This window comes from Mesoplodon densirostris, chromosome 9, assembly GCF_025265405.1.
Source record: "Mesoplodon densirostris isolate mMesDen1 chromosome 9, mMesDen1 primary haplotype, whole genome shotgun sequence".
Taxonomy (NCBI): Eukaryota; Metazoa; Chordata; class Mammalia; order Artiodactyla; family Ziphiidae; genus Mesoplodon; species Mesoplodon densirostris.
Genome location: NC_082669.1, coordinates 13859960 through 13872946, shown reverse-complemented (window position 1 = coordinate 13872946; position 12987 = coordinate 13859960). Strand labels below are relative to the sequence as shown.

Below are 12987 nucleotides of genomic sequence, written 5' to 3'. Positions count from 1 at the left end.
ATTCAAAAAGAGCCATGTACCCCCATGTTCATTGCAGCTCTATTTACAATAGCAGGACATGGAAGCAACCTAAGTGTCCATCGACAGATGAATGGATAAAGAAGATGTGGCACACATATACAATGGAATATTACTCAGCCATAAAAAGAAACAAAATTGAGTTATCTGTAGTGAGGTGGATGGACCTAGAGACTGTCATACAGAGTGAAGTCAGTCAGAAAGAGAAAAACAAATAACGTATGCTAACACATATATGTGGAATCTAAAAAAACAAAGGTTCTGAAGAACCTAGGGGCAGGACAGGAATAAAGATGCAGATGTAGAGAATGGACTTGAGGACATGGGGAGGGGGAAGATAAGCTGGGACTAAGTGAGAGAGTGCCATGGACATATATACACTACCAAATGTAAAATAGGTAGCTAGTGGGAAGCAGCCGCAGAACACAGGGAGATCACCTCTAGGGAGATCACCTAGAGGGGTGGGATAGGGAGGGTGGGAGGGAGATGCAAGAGGGAGGAGATATGGGCATGTACATATATGTATAGCTGATTCACTTTGTTATACATCAGAAACTAACACACTACTGTAAAGCAATTATACTGCAATAAAGTTGTTAAAAAAAAAAAAGAGGAAGTGGATGTCTTAATGTAGTTCCACTTCACTGCTACCAAAGACTTGAAAGGCTTCTCCTTAGTTAATTGAAAGGCCAATTAGCAGGCCTTTCTAAGGGCAAGCAAGCCCAAGTCAGATTTTCTTTCATTTCCTCATCCAAACCCTTCTCTCCCTCTAAACATTAGTAATGTTAATGATGAACTCAAGCAAAGTATTTCTCATGGTAGAATATGGGTTGCATTGTCTACTTTTCCTACAGGGCGGCATTTAAAATAACAGCACTTTGATAAGCTCATTGTTTCTCCAATTTAAATCCATTTTAACTTGGCTACTGCTTCACTAGTTGACACTGGTTTCTTGTCCACATTCCAAGTATGGGCATAAAATAAAGTGCTGTCTACAGTGTTCTTGCCTTTGAAACTGTCATCAAGTCATTTAAATAAAAGACATACTGCCAAATATTAATGAAGCTTATTAGAAAAATGCTATGATGCAGAAGATCCCTAGGATATAAAATTATGGTTTTATGCACTAATTTCAGTACCAAATGACTGTATTCTTTTTTTTTTTTTTTTTTTTTTTTTTTTTACTGAAATGCTCAATGATGCTCTAAATATTGGAAGTTCTGAGAAAGTGGAACGAGTGAGCTATCCACTTGCCACTTAGTCACATGTTCACAGTGGCCTTTTCTATTGGTTATTAAGGGCAGTTCTACCTTGAATCAACAATTCAGTTCAGGCTCCTGAAAGTCATTGGTGTGGTTTGTTTGTTTGTTTGTTTGTTTTCAAACTCACATTTTTATTTAATAGACTCTGAACTATCACACTATAGCTTTGAGTGAAATAGTACAGGAATCATAATGGTTTAAGTTTTACAAAATTACATTTCAGTAGCAGCTTCATGGGAGTTGTTTCATAAAATTAAAGACTGGGGCTTGAATAAATAAGAAAAACCCACCTGGAAAACAAACAACGAACCAGACCACAGTTGTCAGTCGTGATTATCCAAGAATTGTGCTTTCTGAGTTTTGAAGAGCTAGCTACTCTATTAATGTCCAGGCTTGCAAAATTCTGCCTTATAAACATGGTTGGGAGGGGAGGCTATTAGTATGCCTAAAAAGTGCCCCCAGGAACAGGAACCTCAAACCAGGCCTTGTTGAAACTGTGAGCCTGAACCAGCTTTGAGGGGATCTCTCATTTCTGGGGAGCTATGAGACAAGTAATCATCATAACGGGAACTATGGTGGCAGAAGAATCATATCATTTGATTCTCATCACCATAGGGCCTGGGGCAAAAGCTCAAAGTCCTGTCTCTGGAGGAGGATGTTAGAAAGGCCCAAGGACCGCTGCTGTTAGTTGCCCTGTAATTTTCAGGGTCAGCACCACACAGTGGCTGAGGACACAGCTCTCATCAGCCACAATGTGGGTTTGGCGAACTAACTCGAGCCAGGTCCCGAAGTTACCTGTACTGCCATTCCAGAGTGGAGACCAAGGTTTACTGGGTGGGGTGGAGACTGGGGGCAGAAACCACACTGCTCCGGAGCAGCAGAGATGGCTGCTCAGTGGGGTTTGTACAGAGTTGGTAACAGGGAATTTTCTATTGAAGTGGATGACAAGTGGGAATCCCTTTGACTTTGGTGATTATAGGCATCAGTCACCAAGTTTTTTTTTTTTTTTTTTTTTTTTTTTTTTTGGTATGCGGGCCTCTCACTGCTGTGGCCTCCCCCGTTGCGGAGCACAGGCTCCGGACACGCAGGCTCCGGACGCGCAGGCTCAGCGGCCATGGCCCACGGGCCCAGCCGCTCCGCGGCATATGGGATCCTCCCAGACCGGGGCACGAACCCGCATCCCCTGCATCGGCAGGCGGACTCTCAACCACTTGCGCCACCAGGGAGGCCCAGTCACCAAGTTTTAACCTGGGAAAGGCATTCATGGGTTAGTTGGTGCTCCTGGGCAACGTTCAAGCCTGAACTCAACTCCTGGCTAGTGCCCAGGTACCTGTTCTGCAGAAAAATCTGGATTCCTCAAATCCAATCCAAAGTCACTGCTTGAAGTGGGCTCCCTGTGTCAGACGCTAAGTCAGATGGTTTCCATCAACACACATAATCGTCAGTGTGCTCTCTCCAGGTCCTGAGGAGGGCGTGGTCGTGCTGTGACGTGGGGGATGTGAAAGTGAAAGCCCAGGTGAGTGCATAGTTAGTCTTCCTGGACCTGGCCCTTGAGCTGGGCCGCTGTTCAATGTGCCTGGGCCACCTCTGCCACCAAGGCCTTCAGCTCTGCTGCAAGCTTGTCCAGGGCAGCTTTCTTGAAGTAATCTCACTCTCCAGAAATGATGCTTCCTATTCGGACATTCACAGATCCCACTTCAATCGTGTGTTGGAAGTCCAAGGACAGGCCCATGTTCAGCTCCACCCGGCTGGTAGGGATGCTCGGTTTCCTGCACAGCTCCTCCCAGAGGGGCAGTAACACCTGGAAGTCTGGGTCTGGTCCTTGACTAAGATCATGCCCAAAGCCCCTGATGGTCATCAGCACCACGAACTCCAGGCTGGGGCACTTGGTGTCTATGTGTTCCACCACGGCCACCACGGGGGCAGGCCACGTTTACTCTCCTCTCTGCTGGTGTTAATCTGGTCCATAACCTTTAACCTTTCGGGGGAACTTTTTCTCTGCCATGCACTGTTCACTTTGTCTGCCAGCTTCACAGAAACCACTGTTTCCAGCATGAAGAGATTGGGGACGGCCATCAATTTGTTGACATTTTGTTTCTGTAGATGGCCAGTGAAGTGCCATTTGATCTCAGGACACGAAGACAGAATTTTAGGATTTGATGCTTTTTCAAGCAGTTCCTCAACATAGCTCTCCCCGAAAGTGCGCTGCTGGTGACTGTGGGCCACGATCTCCATGTCTGTAGGTTTGGTTTTGCTGACCGCTACTAGCCGGGGCTGGATGGCTGGGAGTTCCTGCGGCTGCTACGCTACCGCCTGCTGCACGCGCTTGTTCACTGCCCTCAGGGCGAACTCATCCCACAGCTCCTTGGCTTACTGCCAGCTCTCCACACCCCCCAGGGACTAATGTCCTGGTATGGTTTTAAGAATAATGTTTTACATAAGACAGGCAGTGTAATAGCCAATGCCAAGTAATCTGCAACTGAGAAATTTTTGAATAATTTCATCAAAGAGTTTTCAATCCTACTTAAAACAGTCAAGTGAAAAGAGAGATACATACATTCAATTCAGGATCAAATGTTTTAACTATCATTAGCATTCTTTCCAGAGCATTAAGTATATCCAGGAAAATTTTGCTTCATCTTCATAATTTCTGTAATCAATTGGCAATGTCAGTTGAGCTATCTGAATATTAATCCCACATATGGAAAAGAAAGGGAGCATTTACACCTAAAACTCAGTCATAGGTTCATCTTTGTCAACTCTACAATTTTAGACTATTTTATATTCAAAGGACAACATTTGTAAAATAAAGGCTAATTTTATTTATGCTTGTAAAAGTATTTTATGTATTTTCACCTATATTAGTTATATAAGCTGTTACTTATGAAGACAGTTATTAAAAAATGAAAAATGGCTTCTGATCCTTTGGCTAATGAACTTAAGTAGAGGCAGATACCTTTCAGTACTAAAGTGATAATATTATTTATTCATTTCTAGACACTATACTCCTGCTTTGCCAAGCAGTGATAAGATAGTTCATGAGGTTTAGATGTATAGATTATCTATTGTGAAACCCAAGTTGTATTAGATGTGGTTCTATATACAGTAATTTAGAATTATTCCAGCCTATATGGTAGGTAATTCACTCATTCACTCAGCATTCATTAGGTTCTATTACCAGGTTTTAAAAATGTGGTAAGTTGTTAAAAAATGATTATTGATGTCTTTCAAATTATGCAATGGAACTTGACCCAAAGGCAAGTTCTGTCTCCATCTCTTCCTGGCATATGATCTCTGGTATGCTGCTTAACCTTACCTCTGTTTTTAATTCTGTAAAATGGGTTAATATCAACACCCTTTTCATTGAATTAGTGTGAAAAGCAAATGAAATATTTTATGTCAAAATATTTTGTAAAGTGTAATACAGATAAGAAATGTTATTATCATTATTGTAATTATACTATTATTGGCCTTTTTGTATGATATGTTTGTGTTTACTGGAACATTTTTATGATCTTTCCTGCTTACTTTATTAACCTTCTATAAAAAATAATAAAATATTTCTCAGATTTTATTTGAGTTTCCAGTTTATGAACTTAAATTTTCAATATGTATTTTAAAAGCAACATCAGCTCTACAATTCCCAATTATTTAACAATTATTGGTATAGTTAGATTTTGGGATTCTAACTTCTTGAGTAGAAGAACATTGGGTGGAATATGACATACAGAACATGGTGTTTATAAGATATTATTTGGTTGGAATAAAGATGCTGGGAGTAGAGATATGGATGACTAGTCCATGTGTAAGATGGCAAGGATCTGGACCAAGCAGAGCATTGGAAAGCAACAAAATTCAGTGAAGTCAAAGTAAATTACAAAGGAAAATCTGACAAGCTAAATAATAAGCTTAATGTAGACAATGAAAGAAAAATGTTAAATTACCATGTAATGTTGATTACCTGGAGAATGGTAATATCAGTGGTAGAAAGAGGGCATTTGAAAGGATAAGCCATGTTGAGAAGGAAATATGGCCCAAGAAACTGACTTCTATTTTGTCCATGCTGGTGTTTGAAGTGTTGTTGATGGAATATTTTGTTGATCATATCTTAAAAGCAGTTTAAAATATGGAAATACAAATCAAAGATGAAGATGTAGTTTTAAGTGTGATGAAATGATAGCAAATAATGATCATGGCTAGTAACAAATGGCTTATTTATGTTATATTATGACTGATGACAAATGACTTATGTTACTTATGTTATGACAAGGGTTATTTTAAACGCTTTCTACATGCTAACTCTAATTTTCACAACAAATAGTATCTCCAATTTGCTGATGAGAAACCTGAGGTGCAGAGAGGCTAAATAACTTGCCTTATATTACACAGCTAATAAGTAGCTAAGCTAGAATGAGAATGGATGAGCTCTTCCAGGAAACAAAATAGAAAAAGAAAAACAAAAGATGGAATGAAAGGCAATTCCCATGGGCAGTGGGAAAATGAGAAAGAAGAAAACCAGATGCCAGGAGCAACTAGAAAAGCAGGAAAAGGTCAGCTGAGCTTTGCCACAGAACAAGGCAAGGCAGAGTTTCAAGGAGGAGGGTGTGGTCTACAATGTTAAGTACTTCTGAGAGTTCAAGAGCAATGGACTCCCAGCCAAGCCTCTGGATCTGGGAGTGCTGATGAGACAGAAGCTTGGGTAGAGTGGTGGCTTCAGGAGCCAAACTACAGAAGATCAAGGGGATGGATATGAAGAGAGGGAAGTAATAGGTAAAGAATAATTCTTCGGGCTTCCCTGGTGGCGCAGTGGTTGAGAGTCTGCCTGCCGATGCAGGGGACGCGGGTTCGTGCCCCGGTCCGGGAAGATCCCACATGCCGCGGAGCGGCTGGGCCCGTGGGCCATGGCCACTGAGCCTGCGTGTCCGGAGCCTGTGCTCCGCAATGGGAGAGGCCACAACAGTGAGAGGCCCGCATACTGCAAAAAAAAAAAAAAAAAAAAAAAAAAAAAAAGACTAATTCTTCATATTTGTCTATGAAAGACTGTGACAGAATGATAGTATAAGGAGACTGAAGGGACAACTGAAGTTTTTAAAAGTAGAACTTCACCTGATGCATGAGAATGTTTCAATGTAGTAAAGAAAGAGGCAAAGATGAGGACACATAGTATCTTTTCTAGACCATAACTCCAGGTCAATAGAGGTAGAATACCTTCATAAGTGTTCATATACTGATAACACATTTAGGCTTCTTTTTCTTCTTTTTAATAAAAAAAAAAGTCAGTATGCAAACTCTTGGCACTTTTCAAGAATTCTTAATTTGTTAAAGGATCAGAGGGGGCCTATTAATACAAACACAATATTACATGAAATGGGTATATATATATATACATATAGGCAAGCAAAGCAAATTTAGTTGAAATGGAATTTTGGGAGAAAACCTCACCCCAAAAGTTGCAAGTTTTATTTTCAAATGTCAATGTTTTTCTTAAATTAAAAATTAGGGGCATCTAATTTGCATATAGAAATACTAAGGTCAAGAATGAAATTTAGGCAGGTAAATTTTAGCTACCCCCAAAAGTACTATGAAAATTAATCAGTTATGTAGGACAAATAGCTTTGGGTATATTTTGCCTAGTGAAGGGCCAATTACAAGACAAGGAAATGAACACAAAGCTTAGTAACATAAAAAATTCAAGTTCTATCTATGTGGTTGTCAATTTAAAACATCAAATATGGATTTTCCAACTTGAATAATAAAGAATAGAAACAAAGTTACTAATACAAACAAAATAATAAAATCAAAATATGTATGAAAAAAGTTATAAAGAATAGAAAAAAAGACATAAGTTACTTTTTTGATATAAAGAAATATATCAAATGAATTGTTTGTGAACTGTCATGCACAATGGCCAGTAGGGCATTGTTTGTTTACTTTTCTGCATTTAAGGCTGTATCCACATATGTTAAGCAACATTTTTTTTTTCAGAGGCAAAAGAAATCATACATCTATCTGCTATTGTGTCGATTTAAATACTCCTGATACAAAAATGATTTTTTTAGAATGACTTTAAAAAATTATTGCATTTATGACCTAAAATTACAGAAAGTTATGGGACTAGGAGCTCTGGAGACATGAGTTAGCATGGAGACACGTGTCAACCTATACTAAGTTAAACCATACTAAGATACTGTTCACTTTGAAAGGCCTCTCCTCCATTTGTCTTAGAAAAATTAATTAAACTTAATGTTTCTGGACTATTTATCATTCAGCTGAAGCCTTGGTGCATGATGCATAGTGCAAGGATAGATTGATTTTATAACTGATTCTTCTTCAAATAATACTGTAATGAACCCACGCTGCCTTAAATGGCATTAGTCCAGTAGAATACTTTAACCAGTAGCTCAGGAGCCACCTACTATGTTCTCAGAATGAATATTATTGCTATGGACGTTTTGTTAGATAGGATGCATTTTACAATGACATATTAATAGGATGCCATGCAGATTAAGTATTTATAATGCCTCTTTATTGCTTTTTCATGACTTCCAAAGATATAAAAACGATGCCTTACAGCTCCCCGGAGGAGGTTAAAAGAAAATAAGTTATATTACGGAATTAAGAAGGCACACTAGGGCTTCCCTGGTGGCGCAGTGGTTGAGAGTCCACCTGCCGATGCAGGGGACACGGGTTCGTGCCCCGGTCTGGGAAGAGCCCACATGCCGCGGAGCGGCTAGGCCCGTGAGCCATGGCCGCTGAGCCTGTGCGTCCGGAGCCTGTGCTCCACAACAGGAGAGGCCACAACAGTGGGAGGCCCGCATACCGCAAAAAAAAAAAAAAAAAAAAAAAAAAGGCACACTAATGTAGCATGTTCATTTTCTATAAAAATAACTTATGTCTTGGCCTTGGTTCAGGACTCACCTATCAAAATACTTCCAAGAAGTATCTTGGAAGTAGCAGCTCTGATTTATCTTATATGTTTGTGTGGTGGTGATGGGAGAGAGAAGAGGCACGATGGACACAGAAGAAGAGTGGAACTTTGTAGGACAAAGAACTTGCTGCAGAATTATTATATTATCAAGAAAGGAAGAGGGCACAGAAAAAGAAGCTGAGTATGAAGATGGACATCAGTTATAATACAAATTTCTCACAGTTAGCCCTGGGCAGCATGATCCATAACTTTGAACGTTTAGAACTGGCTCCATCAGTAACAGTTTATCAATGTTCACAAGGGGCATGTCCACACATGGCCTCGTGGCCTCTGAGTTGACTGTTTCTCAGCCTATTGCCTTTTGCTTGGTAACTTTAACCATCATTCTTTTCTCAATCAATTATAGTGACTGTGTAGTGTGTCCAAGTCATGCTCCAGGACAACTAAATGTTTAATGTTGTTTTTTAGCTATACAGTTTCTTGTGTATATATTTATTAGAAACTATAAAATTAGCTGACTTTGCCTTTGGTGGTATTTATATTTTGATTCTATTAGATTGTATTCAACTTATTGTGGCTGTTTCTATCAGAGGATAGGACATTGATTCCCAGAGTTAATTGTCAGGCATACTGCTTTATCATGGATGAACTTTATCCAGTTTGCTGATTTGGGAATTCTATCTAAAGACCACAGTTTTATACTGTTATTAGACCAATATTTGTAATGTTGTGGCTCACAATTGTCCATTTATATTATTTTAGAGCTGGAGAGGACCTATGACATAATATAATTTACCATCATATTTTTGCACAGAGGATACTGAGGCAAGAAAGTAAGAAGTTATTTCCCCAAGTTTCCAAGCCAACTGTTCTGATTACCATTTTGTATTGTCTCCCACTTGGAATTAAGTGTTTGCATTTTGATTTCACACAACTAAGTGAAATCACTAAATAAATATGACCTAGTATTAACTGAGAGACATCATCTGGACATTTGTGGGCTAGAGGGCCAATGCACATCCAAAATGAATCACGTTAACTGGCATATACTTGGCAGGGTTGCATATTTTGCCATTTTCCCAAAAATAAGAGTTGATGATAGAGTTCACATACCCTGTTATTCCTTTTATTTCTTACAAGCACTGCTGTCTATAGAATTTAGTCATGCTATTCACACTGGGTTCTTCCTTGGAGGGTTTCAAACATTGATCAGGGGTATTATTACTACCCGTTGAGCCCAACAGAATCACATAGTTCCTTGCTCACATACACACACCAGTAATTACAGGCCTAGAGAAGACTGGACATTATGCCAGAATCTTGTTTTAAAGGATATTATCATTCTCAGCCAATTAGCTCAGACTCTATTATATTCAGAATTGCACCTGTTCCAACAAGGATTAAATGTACATTAAGATGCTAATAAATTAAGACTTCAAAATTAGAGATTTTTTTCTGTTCTGCTTCTACCACTTTTTTTTTTTTTTTTTTTTTTTTTGCGGTATACGGGCCTCTCACTGCTGTGGCCTCTCCCATTGCGGAGCACAGGCTCCGGACACACAGGCTCAGCAGCCATGGCTCACGGGCCCAGCCGCTCCGCGGCATGTGGGATCTTCCCAGACTGGGGCACGAACCCACGTCCCCTGCATCGGCAGGCAGGCTCTCAACCACTGCGCCACCAGGGAAGCCCCTACCTCTTTTCTGTCCCATTTCATTTAGTATGTTTTTAACTTTAGAATCAGTTTGCAGGTATACAAACATGTTCTTCATTTTGTGGAAGAAGTTATGGTCATCTTTTTCTCCCTATTTCCTTCTTCTTCTCCTTCTTTCTTAGTACTGATTTTGCTTTGCTTCAACAGTTTCTTATACTTCCCTTGGCTCACTCCAAAACACATTCTTCATTTAAACCTTTCCCATGATGGAAGCTTTGCTATTTCCACAATCAGTCAGAGAAGATATTTCACTGCATCATAAGTCTTTTTTTTTTTTGCGGTACACGGGCCTCTCACTGTTGTGGCCTCTCCCGTTGCGGAGCACAGGCTCCAGATGCTCAGGCTTAGCAGCCATGGCTCACGGGCCCAGCTGCTCCACAGCATGTGGGATCTTCCCAGACCGGGGCACGAACCTGTGTCCCCTGCATCAGCAGGCGGACTCTCAACCACTGCGCCACCAGGGAAGCCCCATCATAAGTCTTTGAGTTGTGTACTTCCACAGATATGTCCCAGGATGCCCACTGGGAAGTTTCTTCGGTGTCCATCTGTCATGAGTGATAGAGAATTATCTACAATACTTTACTATCTTTTTTTTTTTTTTTTTAGTTTTCAAAATCAATACTTATTATGAAGGTTTTACAGTTGTGTTAATAAATATACATATATAATTCAATTAATATATTAAGCACATAAGATTTCACTAGAATATTTAACTATATGTAAAATAGATGCTCAGAAATTGACAATAAATTCAAATTACATTTCTTGTTCATATCACTAACAGATAGTCTCTTTTACAGTGTCCCTTTGTCCCCTATAGCTATGACTTCGGGTGGAAGTGTTTTCAGATACAAAGTTGTCTCTTTTCCCTTACATTTTCCAAGGTGCACAGCAAGCAATGAATAAAAGCTTATGTATTCCTTCTCTTTCACCAAATTTTAGCCTAGTAATGAAACTGGGTGTGTAGAAATAAAAATTCATCTTTTACGTCGCATTTTAGTGTTGAAACAGATGCAATTAGTTCCTGTCCTTCTTCCATTTACATTGAGGGGATTAGAGAAGAAGCTCTTTAAACACTCTGAGATCCTTATGTTGGTTTCTACATGAATTCCAAGTGGTGTTAATAGTATTTTCAGAACGGGTGCTTTACTTACTAGCTGAGAAGAAAATGAACTCTGTAACCCTTTGGGTATATATCATAAAACAGAGCTGCTAAGAGAATTTTCTATTATTAACCTACCAAACTCTGACAGAATCTACCTATCAATGGGAAGTGGGCAATTTTGTTTTCTTTGCCTTTGGCTCAGCATATACTGTCAATTAAGCTAAATAAAGCTCCAGAAGAAGCCATAGTAAAGTTAGTTGCAAACCAAGAGGGATTCAACTATAAAGAAGAAAATGTGAAACTCTTTTTATTAAGAATTTGAGCAGAAATTAAATTCTAACCTCAGAGTCAGTAGCTACTGCTAAATCCCTACAGATTTTATAAACTATATTGAACAGCAGATGAGCAATCCGGGATTCCGGCCGCAGAACTGATAAACTCTGAATCCTGGAGCTTTGTTGTGTGTTTTTTTCTCTCTTTCTTTACTTAAAAACTAGATAAATTAATACTTTCCCTACTCTTGTTTCACCCATGATTCTCCAAGGAATACTGAGTTAGCTTTCCTTAAACAGTTTTGAGACACTCATAAAAGTTCCACATATGAATTATTGGCTTTGCTTTTTTCCCAAATGGCATAACACATATTGTTTTTTGCTTCTACAGACTGTCAGTTCTTTTGGAGTTGAACAGTGCTGCATAAAACAACTACTGCATATTTATTTTTTTCTTTTACATCTATCCAGGCTGATTTTCCATTCTATAGATTAGTGGCTTAGCTATCACACTCTTGTAAAAAGAAGAACTTTTTGAGTACTGAATGAAGATTTATTTGTCCTTCTTGTCTTCTTCTCACCCTCTGCAGGGAAATTTTCACTCTAGTGAGCTTTCAGAAGATGTATTGTTACACCCTGCTGAGCCAGAACAGGAGACTATGGATGATTAAATACCAACAGTGTATTGTTTCCATACTAAACACAGAAATTAGCCATTGGCCTCCACCTAATGATTCTATAATCTAATTAGACAGATTGACAACACCCAGAAGGGAAAAGATAAGAATGCACATCAGTGTAGTAAGTTAAAATGGAGAAAGTGGCATGTTAAGACGTTTGAGAATGTAAAATCACCATAACACTAACTTTTAATTGAAGCATTGTTTTGCAGTTTTCAAAATATTTTTATAGTCACTATCTCATCTATCTTATACTATGATGCAAGCGATTTACTGGAGAAGGATATCAGATATATACTTGGGTGTTAGATTATGATGAACAGAGTATGATGCAAATTCTCAGTACTGAACTGTAATGATCCTCTTCCTGTAATTAATTTTTCTCTGAGGACCTCATTCCTCACTTCAACATCTCAGCTATGTGAGCAAAGGGCATTCAGACTTTTCCCTTCGAGTAAAAGAGACATCATATGCTTGGATTGATGTAAAAACTTCAAAGATGTTTCTACATCCTATGTAGAAGTGAATTCTCTTGGGATCACTTCTTGAGATATACTACATTCCTTCTTGTGTCCCAGGCTTGAAACTAAACCAGGAGGCAGTCTGGAATTAGGAGCCTCAGAGATCTGCCCTGGGATTCTACTTCATTACACCTTAGTCTAACTAGTTAGGTCAATTTTACATATACATAGATTTCTTTTTTTTTTTTTTTTTTTTTATTTTCACTTCATTTATTCCTTCAAAACAAGTCAATTCATACAATATTTATGTATTTAAAATTATACACCTCATAAAATCAATGCATCTTAATGACAATAGCAAAATCACACACGAGTTGTACAAAATGAAAGTAGACATCTCCCAAGTAGCAGCAGTGCATTAACTTTGAAAAAATGCTGGCAAATAGACAAAATATTTTGAAAACAAGAAAGCACTGTCCATCTTCATTAAGAAAAAATATTTCCTTATGCCAAGTGAAGCAGAACTTTCTTCTGTTTGTCCTTCCCTAT

General features: G+C 38.9%; 1 protein-coding gene and 1 pseudogene across 1 annotated transcript in view; both read right to left on the bottom strand.

Annotated features, from left to right (window-relative positions):
* The window catches only part of MAGI2 (membrane associated guanylate kinase, WW and PDZ domain containing 2), a 1346582-nt gene that overhangs the window by 282529 nt on the left and 1051066 nt on the right, over window positions 1-12987 (bottom strand). The window lies entirely within an intron of this gene.
* LOC132495687 (pyridoxal phosphate homeostasis protein-like) lies at window positions 2848-3530 on the bottom strand (annotated as a pseudogene).